Source organism: Triticum urartu, chromosome 7A (assembly GCF_056163025.1).
Source record: "Triticum urartu cultivar PI428250 chromosome 7A, HENAU_Tu73, whole genome shotgun sequence".
In the NCBI taxonomy this organism is placed as follows: domain Eukaryota; kingdom Viridiplantae; phylum Streptophyta; class Magnoliopsida; order Poales; family Poaceae; genus Triticum; species Triticum urartu.
Genome location: NC_141879.1, coordinates 522,334,931 through 522,360,478, shown reverse-complemented (window position 1 = coordinate 522,360,478; position 25,548 = coordinate 522,334,931). Strand labels below are relative to the sequence as shown.

The window sequence follows — 25,548 nt, the reverse complement described above, 5'->3', positions numbered from 1 at the left end:
ATGGTTATGTTTCCTAACCATGGACAAAGAGTTGTTATTTGATTAAAGGGATCACATCATTAGTTGAATGATCTGATTGACATGACCCATTCCATTAGCTTAGCACCCGATCGTTTAGTATGTTGCTATTGCTTTCTTCATGACTTATATATGTTCCTATGACTATGAGATTATGCAACTCCCATTTGCCAGAGGAACACTTTGTGTGCTACCAAACGTCACAATGTAACTGGGTGATTATAAAGGAGCTCTACAGGTGTCTCCAAAGGTACATGTTGGGTTGGCATATTTCGAGATTAGGATTTGTCACTCCGATTGTCGGAGAGGTATCTCTGGGCCCTCTCGGTAATGCACATCACTTAAGCCTTGCAAGCATTGCAACTAATGAGTTAGTTGCGGGATGATGTATTACAGAACGAGTAAAGAGACTTGCCGGTAACGACATTGAACTAGGTATAGGATACCGACGATCGAATCTCAGGCAAGTAACATACCGATGACAAAGGGAACAACGTATGTTGTTATGCGGTCTGACCGATAAAAGATCTTCGTAGAATATGTAGGAGCCAATATGAGCATCCAGGTTCCGCTATTGGTTATTGACCGGAGACGTGTCTCGGTCATGTCTACATTATTCTCGAACCCGTAGGATCCGCACGCTTAAGGTTACGATGACAGTTATATTATGAGTTTATGCATTTTGGTTTACCGAAGGTTGTTCGGAGTCCCGGATGTGATCACGGACATGACGAGGAGTCTCGAAATGGTTGAGACATAAAGATTGATATATTGGAAGCCTATGTTTGGATATCGGAAGTGTTCCGGGTGAAATCGGGATTTTACCGGAGTACCGGGAGGTTACCGGAACCCCCCGGGAGGTATATGGGCCTTAGTGGGCCTTAGTGGAAGAGAGGAGAGGTGGCCAGAGATGGGCCGCGTGCCCCTCCCCCCCTTGGTCCGAATTGGACAAGGAGAGGGGGCCGGCCCCCCTTCCTCCTCTCTCTCCTCTTCCCCCCCCCCTCCGCGAATCCTATTCCAACTAGGAAAGGGGGGGAGTCCTACTCCCGAAGGGAGTAGGACTCCTCCTGGCGCGCCTCTCCTGGCTGGCCGGCCCCCCTCCCTTGAGCCTTTATATACGGAGGCAGGGGCACCCCTAGAGACACAAGTTGGTCCACGTGATCATATTCTTAGCCGTGTGCGGTGCCCCCTTCCACCATAGTCCTCGATAATATTGTAGCGGTGCTTAGGCGAAGCCCTGCGACAGTAGTACATCAAGATCATCACCACACCGTCGTGCTGACGGAACTCTTCCCCGACACTTTGCTGGATCGGAGTCCGGGGATCATCATCGAGCTGAACGTGTGCTAGAACTCGGAGGTGCCGTAGTTTCGGTGCTTGATCGGTCGGGCCGTGAAGACGTACGACTACATCAACCAAGTTAACGCTTCCGTTGTCGATCTACAAGGATACGTAGATCACACTCTCCCCCTCTCGTTGCTATACATCACCATGATCTTGCGTGTACGTAGGAATTTTTTTGAAATTACTACGTTCCCCAACATGTACAACCTCTTTGGCATAGCCTTGTGGACCTCTGCATCATTGGGTTGGACGTGGAGGATGGTGATGATGATGGTGTGACTGCCGGAGGCGGGGAAGAAGATCTGAGGCCTCTGGAAACGGCGCCGAGGGTACTGCTCCGCTGTGATGGACGGTTCCGTCATTGGAGCAGCTCCGCTAAGGTGTACGGCGACGAGGCTGAAGCATGACAAGACAGACAACGTTAATCTGAAGTGGGACCCTAATATCATCTGCAATAGATGATTTAAAATACATCACCAAAAAGTGCTAGATGTAAAACGCATCAGCCGCGCCACGGCCGCTCCGACAGATGTTGTAATTACTGTTCACTCTGAACTTAACTGAAGAAAATGAACTTCACAGTAGAAACTAAATTTTACTGTCGAAACTGGTTGAACTAGTAACAGAGCATTGCAATAGTTGTTTAGGGCGTTCGAGCACTAGTAGCAGAGAAGCAGTGATCTAAATCAGTAGATGCTCGAGCAGGGAACACACTAGAAGAGAGCAAGTCGTGCAGTAGCACCGCGAGTGAGTGCTAAAGCAGCAACTCCTGTAGCTACCGGAGGTTGTGCAGCAGCAGCAGTAGCGCAAGCAAGAGCAAGAGCAGAGCAGCAGCACGAACGAAAGCAGGAGCAGTGCAGCAGCGCAACCGACAGCAAGAACAGAGCCGCAACACGAGCGAGAGCTGGAGCAGCTGCAGCTAGTGCCATTGTGGAAGTCGCCGTCGAGGAAGCAACGACATGAGGGAGAGATGCCGTGGATGATGTGGCCGGCGATGGCGCCGTCGATGGAGACACGCCATGTCTGCTCGGTATCAAGCACTGGCAGCCCCGTGAGATCGAATAAAAGATAAAATGCAGCGGTGAGTGCAGAGCCTCCTTGGTGGCGCCGAGTTGGCCTCGGCTTCATCGGAGGAATTGGTGAGGGTGTTGCGGTTCCGGTGGGGCGGGTCAAGACGACACTGTGGGGATTGAGGTGGCGCGATAGACGAGGCGAACGTCGGGGCAACTCCTTGGAGGTGGAGAATGGGGCGGCTGATCCAGCGGGACGACGAGATCGACAACGGATCCTCATCCGGTGCGGTGGATGAGGGACGTCGAGCTGTTGCGGTGGACGACGTAGTCGGGGAAGAGTCTCCGGCTGGGCGGCGGTCGGGAGGCCGATGGAGGAGCGTGGGGTTTCGCGGGTTTTGGCGGCCTCGGTGTACGAATGTGGGGTGAAGGGGGAGGGGGAGCCAAGCTTAGGGACGCGCTTGTCCGAAATGTAGGGTAAGTTACTAGCGCACCCCCACCGGTTTTGACACCGCGACGTGGAGCTTCATTTCTGGCTGAGGGGTAGAAGGGGGATTTCGCGTGTCTGGACTGCGGGAGCGATTTTGGATGAGGAGGGAGTTCTCGCGCGTGTCCAAATTTCGGGATAACAAGGCGTGGCGCGGGTTAAAGAAGCGGGAGTTTCAAAGCAAGTGAGACAAAAGATACTCGAGCTTGAAAATTTTGGGATAACAAGGTGTGGATTCCTTGTTCGGCAGAACAAACTTAACGTGTAAAAAAAATTCATACAAGACACAAGAGAGTTATGTCCCCTTTTACTATATTGCTGTAGATGCCATTGAAAAAACTACAAGAAAAATGTAAAAAATCAGGAGAACAAGATTACCCTGCACAGTACCACATCGATTCGCACTTCCCTCAACAACAACAAAAAACAAATCAATTCCCACCAAAGAAAGAGTAATGTCCCTTTTTATATGATTACAGATCCCATGATCTCGAATTTCAATTTTTGAATCCATGTTATGTTGAATTCGAATATATCGTTAGGTGACCTTGCGGTTTATAATTGATGTAGTCGTACATTTTGATCTTCCATCATATATGAACATTTTACTCCACCATGTGAACATATATATTGTCATCTACCGTATGGACTATATTTGAATCAATTTTCCATATTTGAATATGATTGTTGTCAAGTTATACAATAATTTAAATATTATCTTGATAACAAAAACATACATATAGCATTAATCATATTTCACTATGAACTACATGTACCATACGCTCTCCAATTCAAATATTTGTATCCATTTTATGTTGAATTCAAATCATAGTACATTATTGGTCTAGGTAGCGAGATGTTTGGGATAATCTAAACCCTGTTTTCATATGTATAATTTTTGGCTAAATTGGTACAGGTTTTGGTATAAGCCTCTTGCAAAACCGGAGATTCTCTCAACAAGCCTCACGGTTTCGAGAGGGAACGTGTCACCTTTGTGTGCAAAACGATATACGCTGCCTCCCCCCTGATTTTATTTACAGAGGCAACATAGAACTATATGAGTGCCCTGTTAAATTTTGGAATGATTTCGGGTTCATTTGGCCTTTTTATACATTAATTGAGTTTCTGGACTTTTAATGTGCATAATCTAAATATGAATTGCATGCACATGCTCCGGTGCACCAAAGTGGGTTGAAAATCACATGTGTGTCCTTGGTTGAATTTCTAGGTCCCATGGAAGAAATGAGAATGAAATTCAAACATCTGGGCGTCATGACTCGGCCGAGAACATCGAGAAACTTTGATTTTAAATTCATGTAAATCCAAAACTTGCCTGGAAATCATGAAACTTGGCATGGTGTCATGTCATGGCACTAACATGTTGTGGTAAAAAATTGGGCCGATTTGGAAGCTCGTGGTTATAAGAGGGAACGTGCCACCTTTGAGTGCGAAACAATATACGCTCCCCCCTTGAGTTTCTTAACAAAGGCAACATAGAACTACATTAGTGCCCTGTTAAATTTTGGAATTATTCCAGGTTCGTTTGTCATTTTTATACATTAATTGAGTTTCTGGTCATTTAATGTGCATAAGTCAAATTTGAACTACAAGCACATGCTCTCGTGCACCAAAGTTGGTTGAAAAATCACATTTGTGTCCTCGGGTGAATTTCTAGGTCCCATGCAAGAAATGAGAATAAAATAAAAACATCTGGGCATCGTGGCTTGGCCGAGAACATTGAGAAACTTGGTTTTAAAATTCTTGTAAATCCAAAACACGTCTGAAAATCATGAAACTTGGCATGGATGTCATGTCATGGTACTACCATGTTGTGGTAAAAAAATTGGCCGAATAGGAACAGATTTTGGTATAAGTTTTTGCAAACCGAAGCTTCTCTCAAGAAGGCTCATGGTTCTGAGAGGGGACGTGCCACCTTTGAGTGTGAAACGATATACTTGTCCCCCTTGAGTTTATTTACAAAGGCAACATAGAACTACATGAGTGCCCTGTTAAATTTTGGAATTATTCTGGCTTCGTTTGGCCTTATTTACACATTAATTGAGTTTTTGGTCATTTAATGTGCATAATTCAAATTTGAACTACAAGCACATGCTCCCGTGAACCAAAGTTGGTTGAAAAATCACATTTGTGTCCTCGGGTGAATTTCTACTCCCTCCTTCCATCTATATAGGTCCTAATGCGTTTTTCGAGGCTAACTTTGACCAAACATTAGAGCAATAATATATGACATGCAACTTACACAAAGCATACCTTCAATTTTGTATGTCAAAGGAGCTTCCAATAATATAATTTTCATAGTAGACATCTCATGTGCTATTATTCTTGTGAATAGTCAAAGGCTGTCTTGAAAAACACATTAGGCCCTATATAGATGGAAGGAGGGAGTAGGTCCCATGCAAAAAATGAGAATAAAATTCAAACATCTGGGCATCGTGGCTTGGTCAAGAACATTGAGAAACTTGGTTTTAAAATCATGAAACTTGGCATGGTGTCATGTCATGGTAGTACCATGCCGTGGTAAAAAAATTGGCCGAATAGGAACAAATTTTGGTATAAGCTTCTTGCAAATCAGAGCTTCTCTTAAGAAGGCTCGTGGTTCTGGGAGGGAACGTGTCACCTTTGTGTGCATAATTCAAATTTGAAATACAAGCACATGTTCCAGTGCACCAAAGTTGGTTGAAAAATCACATGTGTGTCCTCGGGTAAATTTCTAGGTTCCATGCAAGAAATGGGAATGAAATTCAAAATTCTGGGCGTCGTGGCTGGGTTGGAAACATTGAGAAACTTAGTTTTTTAATTCCTGTAAATCCAAAACACGCATGAAAATAATGAAACTTGGCTTGGTGCCATGACATGGCACCAACATGCTGTGGTAAATTTGCAGTCCGGTTTGCGAAGGAGCACACATTAACAATCAACAAAGTCATTTGGAACAAGTGTTGTCACGTTACAATCGGAAACACAAGTATTATTGAAACCATGGGCGTTCTACTTACTAGTACCATTTACCTGCCACCACGCGTCCCCATTTTTTATTAGCTAGGAGGCGTCGTGCAGGGTAGCTATTTGAGTATGAGAGGCGTGCGATCAGACCCCTGCGCGTGCTTATCAGGAGGAGAGCCCTTTGACCTCCATCTACCATCCACCTCTCTCCCAAGGTCTCCATTAATGGCGCCCGAGCCTCTATTTAATGGCGTGGCTATGTCTCACTCGACTGAGATTTAAGAGAGAAAAAAGAAAATCTGAAAGCACGGATCTTGATGTAAGATCTGACGGACATATATAGCATCTACTGCGACTTATAGCAAGACTGATGAATATATATAAGGACGATTAATTTTTTTATCAAAGAAGGGCTTGCCCCTTCCGATTTTCATTACTGAAAACCACCACAATTCATAAGAAGTTCAGCACAACTCCAGCCTAACACGAAGGACTAAAAGATACCAGATTGAAATCGCAACATCCCAAGAGGCCAACAAATGCCAAACATCCGCGCTAGAACCCAACATTTCACAACCAATGACACAATCCACATCCTAAACCGATTATTACATCAAAAGAAACCAGAAAACTAGTCTCCGCGGCGAGCGGCGATGAGCTCTTTCGTGTCCTCAAGACGCTGCTTGAGAACATCCACAGATTCCTCCACCAGCCTTTGGAGCTCGTTGCGGAGCATGTCATTCTCGTCCATAAGTTTCTTGACGATGACGCCAGTCCTCTTCAACAAGGCACTGGTCTCCTGCTGGTGTGCACTTCGGACGATCTTCTCCCTCAGCAGGTCGCGCTCAGCCCGGAGCCTCTCATTGCCCTCCCTTAGTTGACGGATGACGCCGATAGCCTGTTCAAACGAGGCTATCATGTCGTCCTGCAACCTCGCCGAGCCGGAGATCTGATCCATCTAGCTATGGATGATCGCATGCATGCACCTGTAACAGGCGTCGCCTGCCCATGAGAAATTTTCCCAGGCCGCCACGGCGCGGCGGGACATCTCTGCTGCATTCGTGGCGTGGCGGGACATCTTTGCTACTTCCGCGGCACGGCCGGACCAGTCTGCTGCATCGACGGCGCGGCGGGACCTCTGTGCTGCTACTTCCGCGCGGCGGGACATGTTGGCTGCTCTCGCAGTGAGGTGGGACATCTCTCGTGCTTCCGCTTCCATGCTCGCCTCTCCCTGGTGGCAATCTCTCGACCCAGAACTCATGCTGGCCATGGCAGACGCAAGGGAAGGATGTTGAATGACTTGTTTGTTTTTGTGGATGAGGAGTTGAGGAGGAATGTGCAGTCATCTTGGCATACTAGTATTTATAACCGAGTACTAATACGCTCCTAAGTGGGAAACCGTTTAGGTTGTGATCGGTGTGAACAGGTTTGCAATTCAATATAGCATGGAGTAATTTGGAATATGACGATGCGCAAGCTCAAAATTTATTGACGGTTCTAGTTTTGAAGTGCGGCACTATTCCCGGATGGAGTACTTCTTTTTCTACTCCCTCATTTCCGGTTTTATAGGGCTTATCTCAAAATTTTAGTTTTTCCATTTTATAAGGCTCAATTTGGTTGTTCCCCAACACATGTTCAGATTCCAAGGTGCATTAAATCATTGCATGCAAGTATTAAGAGAAAATTGACCAATGCATGTACTTTATGCATGCATGCATTGCAATTAATGCATTAATAAACATAATTTTTTGAGAAAAACAAGAGCATTAATTAGGTGCTTTTGCAAACTACAAAAAATATTCCACCACTCACCATCTTGGTTGGTGAGATTTTTGAATTAAGCCCTATAAACCGGAAATGAGGGAGTATTGCTGTGTACGTGCAATAACTGGCACCGTCGTATACATATCTTACGGTTAATGGGGCGTTCGATAGGAATAGCCGCGTGGCGAGCTCTAGGCTAGTCTTTTTTTCAGACGCATTAAACCTATCTATCGGGACTTCTCGCACGCACCATCGTGCCACCCACAAAAACTTGTACTCTGAGTTTAGTAGTACGTTATACAGGAAGAGAAGAGGTGCATGCACGCACTCGTCCTCTCACACATGCGTCTGTTTTTTCTCGAAAAGGAGGATGATGACCCCCGGCCTCTGCATCTGGGAGTCACACACGCAAATTATTGAAATATATCGAGTGCAGTGCTTTGATGTGTCGCGTCAACTCGTACATCAACGAGAAGTTTGATTATCCTCTCCCTCGCGGACTTAACTGCACCTGCCTTTGGCTGTATGACAGGTTGGCCACACACCTGTCGGGCCCACCTGTCATACACGCAAAGGCAGGAGCGTCCCTCCCTCGCCCATGAGCGTGGTGGCTGGCAAGACTAGGAGAAGCTTTCGCTACACGCTCTCCCTCCCGCTCGCGGTGGACATGCATCAGTTCAATCGGTGTCAGATGGCCAGAAGCATACTGTAGTACTCCTCCAGTGCAGTAGTATTCCATCATTGTTCGACTTCCCGAAGAGGCGAAGAGCCAAGCGCAGCCCGGACGCTCATGTGGCAGTTTCATGTGTAGAGTAGTCTAGCGTGTACCGTGCCTGTAAGCTTAAAATCGTTGGGGTCGGCTCCGTGCTATGTGGCCGTCTCGAAGTTTTTTTTTAAATAGTCTTCTGGCCCTACCCGAAAACTGCCGCGCGTACTGCCCGGGAAAAGCCCCGTCCTCAACTTTTAACTATGCGAAAATAGTTCGAGCTTGTTCGTTCTATATAAATACAGTACTTACTGTATGTTTATTCACCCGTGGGGTTGTTCAATGAATGGAGGGGCGAGGAGCACAAGTGAACAATACTGTAGTACTACTAGTACTAAGTAGGAGTCGTACAGTAGTCACCTTAAATAGAGAGTTTCTTTTCTTTAATGACACGTACACAAATTGAAACGCTTGTTGTGGAGAGAAAAAAGATAATCACTCCACTATATATGGACGCAGGGGCCTGGGCGCTTGCTTTACTAGGGTTGCTCTCTTCATTCTCTCATCCTCTCCAGATATAAACAAGACAGCGGCAGCGACATTTTCTCTTTGCTCACCGCTGGTCACAAATCCGGCCGGATCCCTTCGGCCAGTGTGTGTAGAGGACTAAAAGGTGCATCATTCACGCAGTCATCGCCGTCGAGGGAGGAAACCCACAGCTGCCGGAGGGACCCGATCCTCTGCCTGTGCCGTTCTCTTCGACACAGTGCCGGCTCGGGAGGTCCTCCGACCCTTCTTCCTCCCTGCCGTATTGTCCGCAGATCCGACCTGTCGCCGCCGACATCCCGGCGACCCTCAGGTATAAGTTCTTCGAAAGCGGCCTTGCTCTACTGCCCCATCTCCCCACGTGTCTGCATGTGCATCTTTTTCTACTCTCGTCAGCTCTTCCAAAGCCACCTAAATTTTTAGTATTATTAGAGGTAAAGCATGAGTAAATCTACTTCATGCATTCGAATCTAGGGCTTTGTTCAAACAATGAAGAAAGGGGGGAAAGTTGTAGCATGAATCTAGGACTTGATTCAAAGAGGAGATAATATGGTGAAAGTAGTAGAGACTGGATACCCAACCGGTCTCTTGGTTGAAAAGGGAAATAATGGGAAAACGCAGTACAAACTGGATAAGGAACAAATCTATTATTGGTTGAAAAAAGGATAGAAAGTGGCGGCTGGTGGACAAGTCAACAGAGTATGTCCAGGATTAGATTTGCTGCCCTCACATAGTAAAAGGTCTTCAGGATTAGATTTGTTGCCCTCACATGGTAAAAAGTCTCAGGATTAGATTTGCTGCCCTCACATAGTAAAAGGTCTCAGGATTAGATTTGCTGCCCTCACATAGTAAAAGGTCTCCAGGATTAGATTTGTTGCCCTCACATAGTAAAAGGTCTCCAGGATTAGATTTGCTGCCCTCACATAGTAAAAGGTCTCCAGGATTAGATTTGCTGCCCTCACATAGTACAAGGTCTCCAGGATTAGGTTTGCTGCCCAGCAATTGTTTACTTTCTATCTTTTTGTGCAGATAGGGATATCCATTTCACCTTGTTGCTATTGTGACCTTTTGGTGAACTGCACAAAACACTTTTTTTGGAACGAGTGTCTTGTGCAGTTCAACTAAAATGTCACGTGGGCAACATCTCCCAATTTTGGTGGAACTGCACGAAATGGTGACTGGAGTTTCCAAAATCTCCGTCAAGTTCTGCTGGTAATCTCGTGCAACATTTTATTAGCCTTTGCAAGATGGAGCCATCACTGTCACCACAATGGCCCTTTATTTTAGTGAAACTGCACAAAAGGATAAGAAAATTATAGTTGCACCTTACATGAGCCGGATAGTCAACCTTAATGTTCCTCAATTTTAGTGCAACTACTAAAGAAGAACCTGCCAGCTCACAAGAGCAAGTACTTCTTGCTAGTTGAATGTTGCAATCTTTGCTTCATTTCAGGTGAACTGCAGAAAAAGGTGCATGAATTGAATCATGGAACTCCAGGAAGACCTCATCCAAGTAGAGCTGGAGGTTGAGTTCAAGGAGGCCGCTATTAAAGCAAAATCATGCTCTCCTGTCTCCTTGTTTGTGCTGTGCAAACATGTTGTGCAAACAGGAATACTCAACTACAGATGTTGTGATGGTCAAGAGCATTTGCCAAGTTCTTCGATTGTATGACATGGCTAGCCAAGATGGATTTAATCCCGATATTCACTTTATCAAAAGGCTCTAATGGGTTGGTTCTGAATCTTGCAAGCTGTGAATCAGTGAGATGTGTAGGCATCTTTGTTGTACTTATTATTTGAATCTTATTTGTTGGTTCTGAATCTTGCAAGCTGTGAATCAATGAGATGTGTAGGCATATTTTTTGTACTTATTATTTGGATCTTATTTGTTGGTTCTTAATCTTGCAAGCTGGGAATCAATGAGATGTGTAGGCATCTTTGTTGTACTTATTATTTGGATCTTATTTGTTGGTTCTGAATCTTGCAAGCTGGGAAACACGGCATGATGATGCAGAGGACAACAACCAAAGCAAACAGTTCAAACTTGGTAGTATTATCTTTGTGAAAGTGCGACAAATGTGCTGATCGTGTGCGTCCGGAGAATAATAATTCTAATTGTTGTGCATGTTGATCCTGTGGCACTGATAGAACGAGCGAATGCATTGCTTGTTTTAAGTATAAATTTCTATTAAAGCTAATTAAATTTAAGTAAAGTGACCACTAACTCCTGTTATTACAGTACCAATATAGACCCGCTCGTGAACCGACGTGTGGCCGAGGGTGCATCTTCTGCCGGGCGTGCAGCGGATGAGGGAGGGGTAGTAACTGTTGTCGCTGGTACACACTCAACTTACTGTTGAATCCAGTTCCCCAAGAGCTGAAAAACAAACTGTTGCTGCCGCCTACACACTCATTCACTCGAAGAGACTCCAACGGCAATCCGAGGGATGAGCCTGCTGGATATAGACTTCAGCAAGGAGTTCCCCTTTGAATTCGCCGTTCAGTCCTATGGCTGCACCAAGTTGAATGTGATGTACACCAATGATACGGACTCAGTGAAGCTCTGCCTCGCCTCAGTCCTATGGCTACACCAGGTTCTGGAGCATTCGCCCGTTTCATCGGCAGCGTCGACTGCACCTTCGCTACGGTGGAGAGAAGGAAGAACACGACGATTCGGCCATCTGGTGCAACAAGCTTGTCGACATCCTGAAGCAATACAAGATCATCAGCAACGGGCAGGAGAAGGACTCCGTGGTTGACCTCGCTGAGACCATCATCGACCCCTGATATGCCAACATGAAAGAAGATGACCTGAACACATGGGAGGTACCTCTGAATATAGCCTACATAACCTACGCAGCCAAGGACGCATACGCATGCTACGACATGTACAGGAAGATCTTGGACATGAGGGCGTGTCTGCTTCCCGTAACCGACGAGTACACGGACAGCCGCAGCGTCATGATCAAGCGTGCCGGGAAGGTCTAGATGTTGTACTTTATCTGTTTATAAGCACCTTTATCATCTGAGTGTTTCATGCATTAGCCTATGTGTCGTAATTATCTGTTTTGTCCGAAATATTTCTTTTTAAGAACCCATTAACCTGATTGCTTTTTTTAGTGGCTATTTGCTTATGTATGTAAACTAGTTCACTTGTCCGTAAAAAAAACTAGTTCACTCGGCTGCCGTGCTTTGAATCTCCTTTCTCCCAACATATTCCCCTCCTCAGGTGGACCCAGCAGGTCTTTGAATTTTCTCCCACTTTCTTTTTTGATGTAAACTGAGTTTTCTCCCAGTACTTTCCCCTAGAACCAACTCAACTGTCCGACGTCTAGCCTAAAAAATAATAATACCCCACGTACTATTAACTCATCAAATTAAAATGATATTTTATTTCGTAAGTTGAAAGTTCTTACAAAATAATAATAATAATTGTTTATAAATAACTTGGCAAGTCAACTCCTAGTGATTGTGTACATAACCTTGCAAAGATTTTACTGATGTGCAATCATGTGTTTATGTTTTATAACATTTCCCCATCTAGCCCAACATGATATTTTCACCCAGCCCAGCAAGTCCGTGGATTTCGAGAAAAATGCAAATGGGATTTAAACGGGCTGCATAGATGCTACATCATTGTTTCACTCACCCACCAAATGGACTAAAAAACAAATGGACTGGCTGACATGTGGGCCAGTAGGTCGAAGCCTAAGAAGGCGTTGGATTTACATCCAACGGCCGGCATTCTTCTTCAATCTCTCGTCTTCTTCCCCCAGCGCTGCCGGAACCGACATAGTGGGTGGCTGACTTGTGGGCCTACTAAGTTGATGAGGACAGAGGGCTTTGTCAACTTAGTCAATATGAACGATTCTAGCTCCAGTGACCGTACGATGTCCATCCAACGGCCATAGTGCTTCTTCAACCTCTGGTCTTCTTGCTCCAACCGCCCAAAGCAGCGCCGGTCGTGCCGCGTGCTCCTGCCTCTCGTGGCCGGCTGTGATGCCGCGAAGGCCTCACCGCTCCCTACTACTCCCACCGCTGGCCCAGGGTATCCCTCTACTCACCCACACCCCCTGTTATTCTGCGACGACGGCAGCCTCACGCTGCAGCCGAACTAGTGAACCCTTGTACTCCTCTCCGCGTGGGCATCCACTGCCGCGTCTTCCCCGGCTCCACGTCGTCCCCTTCCTAGGCCTCGCCATCGTCCACCACCTTGGTGCTCTCGGTGCGGCGTGGTTAATGTGGTCAACGACTGACTTCCATCAGAAGAGTATTGTACGTGGAGAGGCTGACAGCTGGGTCCACGGCCACAACCCAGTTTTTTGTGATTTGCCAAGTAAGTCGCTTTGTCAGGCCTGTTGGGCTGCAAATCTTTCAAGACGAGGAGAGCTTCATTCCGCTGGCCAAGAAAATGGCCTATCAGTAATGAGAAATGGGCTGTATATTTTTAAAACACATCAAACCGGCAATTAGTTTCAAATATCTTTTTTTTCATTTCGAGATTTTAAATTACATTAATTTTTATGCTTGGAGAAATTTGTTGGATTTTATATTGATATACATTTATTTTTTAAATCAGTTTGAATGTGAGTCGAAATTTCGGGATTAAAAACAGTTCGGACCGCACCGAAATATGCAAAATTTCATATAATTTTTTAACCGTGGCCACAATATGGGCTATAATGCTAACAAAAAGAATATGGACTCCAAAAAAACCATAAGAATTAGCAAATGGGCTGTAAATTATTAGAAATAATGGCAGATGGGTTGTATGCTGTTTTCACAGATTTGAGGCTTTTCTAAAAGAAAAGGTTGACGCACAAGCAGTGACTGTTGGATGTCCATCGAACGACCGTCATGCTTCTTCAATGTCTGCTCTTCCTGCTCCAGCCGCTCAAACAAGCGCCGGCGGGACTGCCTGCTCCCTCCTCCCCGCGGTCGGCTCTGCTGCCGCGCAGGCCTCACCGCCCCACCGTACTCCCATCGCTGGCCTAGCCATCCCTCTACTCACCCACACCTGTTGTTATTCTCCGGCGACGGCAGACGGACCAGTAAACCCTCGTACAGTCGTACTCCCCTCCGCGTGGGAAACAACTGCCGAGTCTTCCCTGCCTCCGTGTCGTTCCCTTCCTAGGCCTCGCTGTCGTCCACCGCCCTGGTGCTCTCGGCGCGGCCTGGTCAACGTGGTCAACGACCGACATGCATCTGAAGTGGACTGTACGTGGAGAGGCCGACAACTGGGTCCACGGATGCACGCAAGGAAATGCCTCCTTATTACGTGCAAAATAATGACTCCTCCACCTGACATCAGGGACCCACCGAAAGGGCCTCTGTATTTCGTGAAAAAAAACATTACCGCTGCTGATAGCTCGGACCCACCAGCTATATCTTCACACGCAAGGAAGTGCCTCCTTATTACGCACAAAAAAAATAAATACTCCCCCTATTAGCTGGGACCTAGTATAGTGGCAGGCTGACTTGTGGGCCTACTAAGTTGACGGGGACGGAGGGCTTTGTCAACTTAGTCAATATGCACGATTCTAGCTCCAGTGACCGTACGATGTCCATCCAATGGCCGTACTGCTTCTTCAACCTCTGGTCTTCTTGCTCCAGCCGCCCAAGCCAGCGTCGGTCATGCCTCGTGCTCCTGCCTCCCGTGGCCGGCTGCGATGCGGCGGAGGCCTCACCGCCCCCTACTACTCCCACCGCTGGCCAGGCCATCCCTCTACTCACCCACACCCCCTGTTATTCTGCGGTGACGGTAGCCTCACACCGCAGCGAACCAGTGAACCCTCGTACTCCTCTACGCGTGGGCATCCACTACAGCGTCTTCCCCGGCTCCACGTCGTCCCCTTCCTAGGCCTCCCGTCGTCCACCGCCCTGGTGCTCTCGGCGCGGTGTGGTCAACGTGGTCAAGGAACGGCTTCCATCGGACGTGGACTATACGTGGAGAGGCTGACAGCTGGGTCCACGACCGCAGCAAGGAAGTGCCTCCTTATTACGTGCAAAATAATTATTCCTCCACCTGACAGCGGGGACCCACCGGACGGGCCACCGTATTTCGCGAAAAAAAACGTTTGCCCCTGACTGCTGGGACCCACTAGCTACATCTTCGCACGCAAGGAAGTGCGTCCGGGCAAAAAAACGATTCGCCCCCCTAACTGGTGGGACCCACCAGCTACATCTTCGCACGCAAGGAAGTGCGTGACAGTCAGGACCCACCTGGTCGAAGCGTACGTAGCGTTGTCATTCTAGTCGTGAACGTGTACGTACATATATACTGGTGGATGTAGAGGCGCGCACGTGTCGTAGTAGAGGCGCGTATGTGTCGTAGTAGAGGCGCGCATGTAGCATGTACACGTACGTACATCGGCCAGGGTGCAAGAAAGAAAATACGGCCACGTATGTGTACATACGGGCGGTGTCTCGAACGCCTACTCGCGCATATGTACGGCCAGGGCTCGTGTACATGGCTAGGTCGGAACGGAGAAACATCATCGTTGTCGTGTTCATGGGGAGGCAACGGAATGCGTCGTGTTCATGGGGAGGCAACGGAATGTGCCGTGTTCATCGGGAGGCAACAGAACGCGTGGGAGCCAACCGGCTGGGTCGGAACGGAATACATGGTCGTGTTCATCAGGAGGGCTTGGACGGAACAGGCGATGGAAACGAGGCCTGGCATACCGCACAACGGAGGAAACGGACCTCCTACATTCAGAACGGGGTCCCGTTGATCGGGAGGGGTCTATCGTACCGCAAAATGGAGGAAACGGACCTCCTAGGGTCGAAACAGGGGTCCTGTTGATCGAGAGGGGTGTGGCGTACCACAAAATGGACGAAACGGACCTCCTACGGTTGAAACGGGGGTCCTGTTCATCGGGAGGGGTGTGGCGTACCGCAAAACGGACGAAATGGACTTGTGTTGGAGCGCTACGGTCGAAACGGGGGCTCTGTTCATCGGGAGGGGTGTGGCATACTGCAAAACGGGACTCCACGAGATACTGTTCATCTCCACCGTCGACCTCCTCCAGCCTCCACGGGCTACCGTCGACCTCCTCCAGCCTCCACGGGCTCCTGTTCATCCAGCCTCCACCGCGCGCTACTCCACCGGCTACTGTTTAACCACCCCTCCACGGGCACCCCTCCACCGTTTACTGTTCATCCAGCCCTCCACACCATGGGGTCCTGTTCAACCACCCCCCACGGGCACCCCTCCACCGTCCACTGTTCATCCAGCCCTCCACCACACCACGGGGTCCTGTTCATCCAGAGGCAACGCCACCGCTCACTGTTCATCCAACCCCCCTCCCCCCGCAACCCTCACTGTTCATCCCAGAGGCAGCATCGATCGGCTTCAGTTAGCAGCAGTAGCGAAGGAATCGCTTGATCGGGTTCAGTTAACAGCCATCGATCGATCGCTCGGGTTCAGTAACGCGTAGCCTACAGTGCAATCGCTCGGATTCAGTTAGAGCCCAACGCCTCGCTCGAGTTCAGTTAGAGCCAATGCCTCGCACACACGCGCGTACGTGTACGAGAGAAACGCGCATCGCTCGGCCCCCGACCTCCTACCGTAACCGGGAACTCCTCGAAATTTTCCTCCCCCTCGCTTCTACCACGGTTTTTTCCGTCATGGACGGCCCAAAGAACGTCATGCAGCTGCGTCTCCGGCCCGCCCAGGATGAAAAGCCCATTGTGTGTCATGATTTTTTGTCATAGAAGTAGGAGCCCACCACATCTGTGATGATACCGGGTTTTGTCACAATTATCGTCATAGAAGTGTCATATGTATGACAGAAAAAATTCGTTCGGCCCAAAATGTCACGGATGTGTCTTTTTTTGTAGTGCTTATAAAGCGACAACAAGGGGCACTACGATCATACTTGAGCATTGGATGTAGCTAATATTCGAGTGTGTTTCGGGAGTGGATTAATGATTGAACACGATGGGCTAGTGATAACTTTCTTTAGTGTTGATATTTTGGAAGGCATGGTTGCTTGTTAATATGCTTGAGTATTGAAGTCTTCATGTCAAATGTAGATTATTGCTTTGAACCATCTAAAAGTCCAAATGTCCATGCTACAAAAGAAAATGATATGTGATAAACATGTTAGGCAGCATTCCACATCAATTTTTTTGATTTTATCATTTACCTACTCGAGGACGAGTAGGAATTAAGCTTGGGGATGCTGATACGTCTCCAACGTATCTATAGTTTTTACTTGTTCCATGCTGTTATATTATCAGTCTTGGATGCTTTATATTCATTTTATAGCAACTTTATATCATTCTTTTTGGACTAACCTATTGACCTAGTGCCCAGTGCCAGTTGCTGTTTTTTGCTTGTTTTTTACTTTGCCGAATATCCCTACCAAACGAAGTCCAAACGCAGTGAAACTTTTTGGAGATTTTTTTGGACCAGAAGACAACTTGGGAGCCAAGGAAGAACCTAGGGGAGGTCCGTGGGGCCCACAAGACACCAGGGCACGCCAAAGGCCCCTGGCACGCCCTGATGGGTTGTGGGGCCCATAGGGGTCTCCTCCACCACCTCTCAGCTCTATAAATACCCAAATATTCTACAAACCCTAGGGTAGTCCACGAATCACAATTCCAGCCAACACAAGTTCCAGAACCACTAGATCCAATCTAGAGCCCTATTCTGGCACTCCGTCGGAGGGGAACACGATTACAGAGGGGTTCATCATCCTCATTGGTGCTCCTCTAGTGATGCGTGAGTAGTTCACCATAGACCTACGTGTCCATTGGCAGTAGCTAGATGACTTCTTCTCTCTTTTTCATTCTCAATACAATGGTCTCTTGGAGATCTATTTGATGTAATGACATTTTGCGGTGTGTTTGTTTGGATCCGATGAAGTTCGAGTTTATGATCAGATTTTTATCCATGAATATTATTTGAGTCTTCTTTGATCTCTTATGTGCATGATTATTTATAGCATCATATTTCTTCTCCAAATCTTTGGTTTAGTTAGGCCGACTAGATCGATTTTTTTAGCCATGGGAAGAGGTGCTTTGTGATGGGTTCAATCTTGCGGTGTCCTCACCCAGTGACAAAAGGGGCAGCGAGGCACGCATGTATCATTACTATTAAGGACAAAAAGACAGGGTCTATTCCTATAGGAATATATCTTGTCTACATCATGTCATCGTTCTTATTGCATTACTCCGTTTCTCCATGAACATAATAAACTAGATGCATGCTGGATAGCGGTCGATGTGTGGAGTAATAGTAGTAGATGCAGAATCACTTTGGTCTATAATCTTGGACATGATTCCTATATTCATGATCATTTCCTTGGATATTGTCATAATTATTTGTTCTTCTATCAATTGTCATACAGTAATTTGTCCACCCATCGTGTGCTATTTTCTCGAGAGAAGCCACTAGTGAAATCTACGTTCCCCGGGTGTATCTTTTATCATATTTGCTTTCCGATCTATCTTTTGCCATATTTGTTTTCACATCTATATTTCCAAAAATCCAAAAATACCTCACTGCACCTTTTCTTTACTTATTTTATTTCGTGTCCTATCAAGATCTGTTTATCCAAACTCATACAATTTTATCTATCTTTATACCGTGGAGGGATTGACAACCCCTCTTACGCGTCGGGTTGCAAGTATTTGTTCTTTGTGTGCAGGTACCATTTACATAGTGTTGCTTGGTTACCTAGGTTTCACATCTGAGGGTAATACCTACCGTAGCTGTACTGCATCATCCCTTCCTCTATGGGGAAATACCGGCTCAGTTTCAAGCCACATCAAAAGGAATTTCTGGCACCGTTGCTAGGGAGACATCATCAATATCTATCGGGTTCCTACTCACAAATCTCATCTCCTTGCAATTTACATTATTTGCCATTTTCCTCTCATTTTCCTCTCGTTTTCATCTCCCCCACTTCTAAAACATTTTTTGCAAAAGCACAAAATTATTTGGCTTCTTTTCGTTTGCTTTTTTCTTGTTCAATCTTTTGTTTGCTTGTGATCTTGTTTGCTATCTTTGCTTGTGTTGCCATGTGCCAGCTATTTGCTTGCATCGCTTGATAAAAATCTATGGATCCTCGTCCACTTTCTAATCTTTTTAAAAGATCCAACTATGATGAACCAATTGCTAGTGAATTGAGTTCACTAGATTATCTTTATGAAGTTTTGCTTGAGATTCGTGAATCTAAAAATTGTGATGAAGTGAAAGGGGAAATTTATGAAGTAATTTACGATAGTTCCTTGAATCAAAAGCATGATTGCAATGGTTTTACTATAAATTCTATTAATGTTAATTGTGCTAATAATATGCAAAACCCCAAGCTTGGGGACGATGCTAAGTTTGATATGTCCACTACTTATAATGGTCATGATTGGGGTGATTCTTCTTATGATCTTGAAAGTTTATTTAAGCCTCATGATGAATATGTTAGTAATAATATTAAAAGTGGGTTTGGAGAGGTCATGCCTTTATTTGATGATAATCCCACTATTTTGGAAGAGTGTCAACTTTGCATGCACGTGGATCATGTAGAGAATATGTTATGTCATAGCTATATTGTTCAATTTGAATATGATCCCACATGTAATTATTATGAGAGAGGAAAATATGGTTGTAGAAATTTTCATGCTACTAATTTACCTCTTGTCATGTTGAGATTGCTATTGTTTCTTTCTTCTTCCTTACATATACTAGTTTTTGTTTGTCTTGATAATTTGTTTGCTTATAAATGCCTATGCATAGGAAGTATGTTAGACTGAAGCTTGTTTTTCACATGCTACATGATGCTTTTTTCATGTTTCCATTGCTATCTGTCATGTGAGCACCATTAAAATTACTTATGCCTAGATAGGGCATAAAATGATAGAGCTTGTTGGGAGGCAACCCAATGAATAAAATATATCATTCTCTTTTTTTATTTCTATTCTTGTGTGTTCTCACAATTATGCCTCTGTTATGATTGTGTTTTTACATTTTAATTAGTGTGTGTGCCAAGTAAAGCCTTTGGGATCATGTTGGGTGATAGTTGATTTGATCTTGTTGAAAAACATAAACTTTTGCGTCCAGTAGCAGAATTCTTAAAAATCTCAGAAGCGTGATAAAATTCTGATTTTTTTTAAAAGAAGATTGATATACAAATTGCGTACGTTGTCCTAAGTTTTCCGAATTGTTGGAGTTACAGAAGTATGGAGAAAGTCCATATTACTACAAATCATTTTGTTTTTGACATATTTTGTTTTCTTTGCATTGTGTGCTTCTTTTGATGAATCTATGGATTGTATTGAAGTGTATATGCCACGGAAAGGTTGGAATACAATAGATATAATGCAATAATAAAATATGAATGGGTTTTCAACAGTACTTAGAGTAGTGATTTTCTTTATTATACTAACGGATCTCACGAAGGTTTTGTTAAGTTTTGTGTGATTGAAGTTTTCGAGTTTTGGGTGAGATCATGATGGATGAAGGAATAAGGAGTGAAAAGAGCCTAAGCTTGGGGATGGCCATGGAACCCCAAGTTAATATTCAAGGAGAACCAAGCAACTAAGCTTGGGGCTGCCCCTGAAGGCATCCCCTCTTACGTCTAACGACATCGGTAATTTTACTTGGAGCTATATTTTTATTAGTCACATATCATGAGTTTTGCTTGGAGCTGTCTTGTATTTTATGAGTGTTTGCTTGTTTTGCTTTTCAGTTTGTCTCATATACCCTTGCTGGATACATCTATTTGAGAGAGCCAAAATTATGCTATGATTTGATAGAATTGCTCTGTGTGCTTCACTTAAAAAAATTTGAGCTATGGAATTGCTCTAGTGCTTCACTTATATCTTTTTTACCATGGTGTGCTTTAATATTTTTGGAGAAATACTCTCATGCTTCACATATATTTATTGGAGAGTTAGTAAATTTGTGAAGAAATTCACTCATGCTTCACTTATATTATTTTGAGAGATGAAAATTTTTATGCTCATGTTCTTCACTTAAATTTGTTTGAGATTATCAAAAAGCAATTGCAACATATGAAATTAGTCCCAAAGTGATAGATATTCAAGAGGGATATAATAAAAAATTTCATGAAGAGCATTGGACAAAATAAACTTGATTCTTTGTAATAGTTTTGAGATATGATGATAATAATATGTGAGTCATGTCGGTGAGTAATTATGCTTTAGTAAGAATACTGGTGTTAAGGTTTGTGATTCCCTATGCAAGCACGAAAGTCAATAGTTATGCAATGAAATTACATCCTACTTATGGTGAATTATTCGGTGTTAGTTATGTGTAATGCTCGTTTATGTGAATTTTTATTTCTTGGTTGGATGCTTCTCAATCTATTTTCTAGCCTTCATTTGTACTAAGTAGAAATACTACTTGTGCATCAAAAATCCTTAAACCCAGTTTTGCCATATGAGTCCACCATACCTACCTATATGCGGTATTTCCGTGCCGTTCTAAGTAAATTTGTATGTGCCATCTCTAATTTTCAAAATGAATTTCCTTTTTGTGTGCTCGTACCGCTCATGAAGCGGCAGGAGATGGCCAATATTTTCCATGCTAGATGTGTTATTCTCAGGATGAGTGTTTATTCACTTGTCATTGCACGGTAGTACAACGGTAATAGGGATGCCCAGTCCTGAAATAAAAAATAAATTTACTTTATGTTGTCAAATAATAAATTCCTTGGAAACTGTTGGTATGGATGGTACCCATGGATAGGACTAGCCATGGAGTGTGAAAGTATGGTGGAAAAAGGAATGAACTTTATTTTAAGTTTGGGAACCGCCTATGATGTATCTAGCGTGGAAAGTGTTGGTAATTACACGGTCATTTTCATTGACGGGAAAAGTATGCCTGTCAAAAAAAATTATCTCTCAATTTAAGCTTTGAGCTCTGGCACCTCTATAAATCTCTGCTTCCCTCTACAAAGGGCCTATCTATTTACTTTTATGCAATTTTTATTTTTATTTTGAGTCTCCGTCTTCTCTTATAAAGCACCAACTAGGGAGCACTATGATCATACTTGATCATTGGATGTAGCTAATATTCGAGTGTGTTTCGGGAGTGGATCAATGATTGAGCATGATGGGCTAGGGATAACTTTCTTTAGTGTTGATATTTTGAAAGACATGCTTGCTTGTTAATATGCTTGAGTATTGAAGTCTTCATGTCAAATATAGACTATTGCTTTGAACCATCTAAAAGTCCAAATGTCCATGCTACAAAAGAAAAGAATATGTGATGAACATGTTAGGCAACATTTCACATCAAAAATTCTGTTTTTATCATTTACCTACTCAAGGACAAGTAGGAATTAAGCTTGGGGATGCTGGTACGTCTCCAACGTATCTATAAGTTTTGCTTGTTCCATGTTGTTATATTATCAGTCTTGGATGCTTTATATTCATTTTATAGCAACTTTATATCATTTTTTGGGACTAACCTATTAACCTAGTGCCCAGTGCCAGTTGTTGTTTTTTGCTTGTTTTTTACTTCGCGGAATATCCCCAACATCCGGAGTCCAAATGTAGCAAAACTTTTTGAAGATTTTTTTGGACCAGAAGACAAGTTGGGAGCCAAGGAAGCGCCTGGGGAGGCCCGTGTGGCCCACAAGACACCAGGGTGCACAAGAGGCCCTTGGCGCGCCTTGATGGGATGTGGAGCCCACGGGGGTCTCCTCCACCGCCTCTCAGCTCTATAAATACCCAAATATTCCAGAAACCCTAGGGGAGTCGGTGAAACACAATTTCAGCCGCCGCAAGTTCTAGAACCACGAGATCCAATCTAGAGTCCTATTCCAGCACTCCACCGGAGGGGAACACGATCACGGAGGGGGTTCATCATCCTCATTGGTGCTCCTCTGATGATGCATGAGTATTTCACCATAGACCTACGGGTCCGTAGGCAGTAGCTAGATGGATTCTTCTCTCTTTTTGATTCTCAATACAATGGTCTCTTAGAGATCTATTTGATGTAATGACTTTTTGCGGTGTGTTTGTTGGATCCAATGAAGTTCGAGTTTATGATCAGATTTTTATTCATGAAAAATATTTGAGTCTTCTTTAATCTGGCATATGCATGATTACTTATAGCCTCGTATTTCTTCTCCGAATCTTTGGTTTTGTTAGGCTGACTAGATTGATTTTTCTTGCAATGGGAAGAGGTGCTTTGTGATGGGTTCGATCCTGCGGTGTCCTCACCCAGTGACAGAAGGGGTAGCGAGGCACACATGTACCATTGCTATTAGGGATAAAATGATGGGGTTTATTCCCACATGAATAGATCTTGTCTACATCATGTCATAGTTCTTATTGCATTACTCCGTTTCTCCATGAACTTAGTACACTAGATGCATGCTGGATAGCGGTCGATGTGTGGAGTAATCTCTACTATTAAAGGGCGATCGAACGTCGTGATGGTTCGACCTCCAGCACCCCCACCCCATCGACACGTGGTAAAAAAATCGATCGATCCCGCACGCACGAGAAACCCGGAAAATCAGCCCACGCTCCCACCCCATCGTCGCTAAAAAAGAATAAACTTCCGCCCACAAACACGTCCCGCCCCCACCTCTCCCCAACCCCTCACTCCCGATCTCGTCTCTCCTGCCAAAAATCATCGCGGACACAGAGAGGAAGGAGCGCAGCGGAGGCGCCGAGGAGGAGGGGGTCGCCTCGCTCGCTTCTGCTGATGACGATCATGCCCACCGCCAACCCTCACCGTCGTCGCTGCCGCGGTGGACAGAAAGAGCAGGGCTGCGTGCGCCAATGCCGGCACTGGCGGGGCCTGCGAGGAGAGCGCCCGCCCTGAACCCGACCCCACCCCCAGGCGAGCTCCAGTTCCTCCTCCCTGCAATCTGCTCCTAAGTCCTAACGACGTGGCTTATTGCAGGTGGAGGTGGAGTACGCACCGGAGAAGCCCGACCTCGACCCCCTCCTGCCGTCACGGGCGGCCCTGTACAACCCCAAGACCAACTACACCTCACCGAGGCCGCGGTTCCTCCATTACAAGCCTGACCCCCTCGGCGCTGGCGTCAGGCGCCTCAAGGACGGCTTCGCCTCCGCCTCCGAGAGGAGCGACGAAACCGATGCCACTGCCACCACGGAGGACGACCTCACGTACGGAGGAGGAACAAGAGCAACCACAGCAAAATCACCTGCTCTCACCGCTCCATCTGAGGCCGCTGAGGCTTCCGTCCTGGCACCAGAGCCTGCGTCTGTTTGCTGTGGCCCCCTCTACTGTCATCGGAGGTTTCTGCGGTGAAGCCAGAGCCGGCTCGCGTCTCTACACCGGAGCCTAGGGCAACTCCTCTGCGAGCTCGTGCACTGACACCGGAGCCGGAGCTTGGGGTGCGAGCTCAAGTGAAGAAGGGATCCGCGTTGAGGTTCCTACTTCCCCTTGCTTTCGTTCTGTTCATGTTTGCTGCTTTCGTGTGCGTGCTGCTGCAGAGCCAGAAGGTGATGTTGTGGTGGAAGAAGAACCAGTTGATGATGCTGGAGTGGGAGAAAAATCTGATGCATCAGACTACTACGACATGGTAGTAGATGAGCTTGATGTTGTAATGTCAGAAGAAGCTCCTGGTAGTGCCAGTGCCTTGGAGGAGCACTTGAATATCCAAGATGCAGTTTCTGGCTTGACTGTAGAATCAGAGGGTGTTGCTGCAGTGGTAGAAGAATCTTATGCATCAGACTACTCCAAGGCAGTAGATGAGCTTGATGTTAGAGCATCAGAAGCAGCTCCAGGTAGCAGCAACGGCGAATAGATCAGTGAGGATTTGGACACCCCATCTCAACCTGCTGAGCAGCGTGAACAGGATGTTGAGAGTAGTGAGCCCGAGAACAATCACGGCAGTGGCAAGGAGGGCCAGGAGCTGCATCTTGGTCTTGAATCGGATTCGAGCATGTCGATCGCCAGGCTACCTGGACAGAATCTCAAAGCCTGCAGCAGCAGGTGATGCCATTGTCGTGGTTATTCTTTCAGCCGGCATTGCCGCCCTCTCCATGAGGAATTGGCAAGCTCAGGTTTGATGCATGGTTGCAGATGGCTACCAAACTGTAAAATTATCAACCTTCAGGAAACGTAGATGTATTTTGTACGTTCAGGTTTGATGCATGATTTCAGCTGCATGTAGGTTTCGGTTTGTGTCCAAGACAAGTATATAGGGATGGCAATTTTATCCACGGATCTGGATATCCATGGATACCTGACCCGGTTGGGCAAGGGTATGGAGCACATTTTCGCCCATGGATCCATGGATATGGATACCCACGAACAGCCGGGTTGGGCATGGTTATAGTTTGTGCTCCATGGATATCCAATGGATACCCATATGACATGTGGGGCCATATGCCAGTGATAGTAGAAAGAGCGAATCAATGGGAAGTGGCAGGAAATATGCAACTTGTTCCATGAGCTATATGCTGGAGAATCAATCTATGGTATGTCACACTTAAGGACTCATGTATTACTTGTTGCCTACTTATGCATGTAGCTTATGTTGTCATTTGTGAGTGAATGATGATGAGTTAATTTGCTCTTTGGGAAGGCTTCATGCTGACATTTCTATGCCCATGGAGCTCCATGGGTATGTGGGTATCCAGTGGGTTTGGACATGGGCACAAGTTTTGCCCATGGATAATTTGATGGATGGGCAGAGGGTAGGAAGATGGGTCATGGGTTGGATTTGGACCAGATCCACCCGCCCCAAACCCGA

The 25,548-nt window shown here is 45.7% G+C and overlaps 1 pseudogene; it reads left to right on the top strand.

Moving 5' to 3' along the window:
• LOC125518988 (uncharacterized) overlaps positions 1-24,862 on the top strand; it is a 60,016-nt pseudogene extending 35,154 nt beyond the window's left edge.
• Positions 24,863-25,548: the final 686 nt, after the last annotated feature.